General features: G+C 41.2%; 1 pseudogene; it reads right to left on the reverse strand.

Annotated features, from left to right (window-relative positions):
* On the reverse strand, positions 1–2,298 carry LOC125245562 (annotated as a pseudogene).
* Between the last annotated feature and the right edge of the window lie 6 nt (positions 2,299–2,304).

Raw genomic sequence — 2,304 nt, forward strand, 5'->3', positions numbered from 1 at the left:
TTGTTTCTTTTGTGGGTGGTTGTGGTGGTGGTGGCTGATTAATCTGCAAAGAAATTGCGGCATATAATATCTCAAACTACCCTTCCATCCTGGAAATCTGCAGGATTGATGAGGTCTTCCTCAGGGTCTTGTATTTGTAGGGCAGGGTGTTGCTCCCCTCTAATTATGGCAATATTATGGAGAACAACACATGCCACAATAATGTCGCAGGCCCTCTCAGGGGTTACCCTGAGGTGACGTAGGCACTGAAAACGTGCTTTCAACAGGCCTATGGTCATCTCTACCCGGGCTCTTGTCCTGCAGTGTGCCACATTGAAGCGGTGCTGGGGGCCTGGTTCAGGTTCTGGGTAAGGGGTCATTAGTTTTGGTTGGCATGGGTAACCCCTATCTCCTAGCAGAAAGCCATCAATCTCTCCTGTAAGAAATTTAACATTGGTTTAGTGCTGCATAGAAGTGCCACTGTAAGTGTGTAGTGCATGCATCGAAATAAGTGTACAGAGCATACATTTACTTACCACATTCCATCCTGTTGCTCAGGGTGGACTCACGATATATTCGTGAGTCATGAACAGAGCCGGGCCACTTGGCCTCCACATTTGTGATGATATGTGCAGCATCACATATAATCTTGACAGTGAAAAGAATTACACATATAAGTTATTGTAATGTAGTATTTGACCATTGGAATGGGCTAGTCTGTGTACCTGCACGTTAATACTGTGGATGGACTTCCTGTTGACATAGCTTCATTTTCGGAAGGTGCAATGATGGGAACATGTGTGCCATCAATGCATCCAACCACATTTGGAAATCCTAAAGGGAATTCTGATTATTAATTTGCAGAGGTCACAACAACATTTTATTAACTGATTATCATTTTTCAGATTAGCCTCATTTAAACTGATTTCTACACCACTAACCTGCAATCCTGTGAAACTCCTCTTTGATGGCTCTCAGGGGTTTGTGTCCAGGAAACACCACAAAAATTCGCAGAAAGCACTTGAGAGCAAGGCACACTTTTCTTACTGTTCTGCACACAGTGGCCTTACTAATGTGTTCTGCATCCCCGATGTTATAAAGAAAACTGCCGTTTGCAAAGAAACGCAAAGCAACACAAAGCATCTGCTCAGACGTAAGAGCACAGCCACGATGGCTGACGTTTGTGATGTAGGGATGGATGAGATTATGAATATATCTAATTGACTGTAAAGAAAAACGGTACCGCTCAAATAAAAATGCATGTGGATATGACAAAAAATCCACTCGGGGTCTCAAAATCCTCTCCCGATGTAAATGCAACTCTCTGCGAATTAATGCAGCCTCCTCATCAACAGGATCCTCCATAAAAGGACATGCCATTTTCACTTTGACTGTCTCTGCATGCAGGTCTCTGTATGCGCAATGAATGAATGTATCGAAAGAATGAATGAGGTATTTAAATACCACTTCCACTTTAAGAAGGGGGAGGAGACCGAAATAAACTCTGGGTTTACCGAAGAAAACCTGCTCCCGACCAGGTTAGGTTCACAGAGTAAGTTACCAGGGTAACTGACTCTGAGTATAAGTTACCTCTTTCAGAAACGGGCTTGACTTACCCTGCTTTCTCGGGTTTGACATACCTCCCATTCTGAAACGGAAAACCCAGAGTTTCCCTCATTTCAGGGTTAACATACTCAGAGTTTTCACTTAACATCCTTTCTGAAACGGGCCCTAGATCTCTTATTTATATTATTATTTTTATTTGCTATATAGCCACGTGTATAATATTGTCTTTTTATTGAGTTTTATTACTATTATTATTATTATTTTCAGGCTTTATTAAATCAGACGTTCTAAAACAAATTTTCTATGTTGTTTTAATGCTTTGGTGATACAAAATGTTTTCGTCATGCCAATAAACTGACTGAATTACTGTTTTATTGTTTTTTAACTGAAATGTATTATTGAGTTATTTCACCAATACATTCAACTCTGAACCTTTTTTTAAAAACAAAAACGCAGCAGCGTGTGACCGGGACTTTTATTTTGGTATCCAGGATTGTGACGTCATAGGTCTGCGACGCGCTCCTGCATCTGACGGATTCTGCTGAAGAAAGTAGTGATGGGATTTATGGCTCTTTGAGGGGATCCGGATCTTCGCGATCCGTTCCTTTCAAAGAGCCGTTCAAAAGAACGGCTCTTTTGGCTCTTTTTAAATATTTAGTCAGTTTTAAGAAGCCAGCTTGGGGGCATCTCAGTTTATCCTGGAAATAATCACTGGGAGGAATGATGAGGTGAGATTTGTAGTCAAATAATTAAAACTCG

Source organism: Megalobrama amblycephala, linkage group LG14 (genome assembly GCF_018812025.1).
Source record: "Megalobrama amblycephala isolate DHTTF-2021 linkage group LG14, ASM1881202v1, whole genome shotgun sequence".
In the NCBI taxonomy this organism is placed as follows: Eukaryota; Metazoa; Chordata; class Actinopteri; order Cypriniformes; family Xenocyprididae; genus Megalobrama; species Megalobrama amblycephala.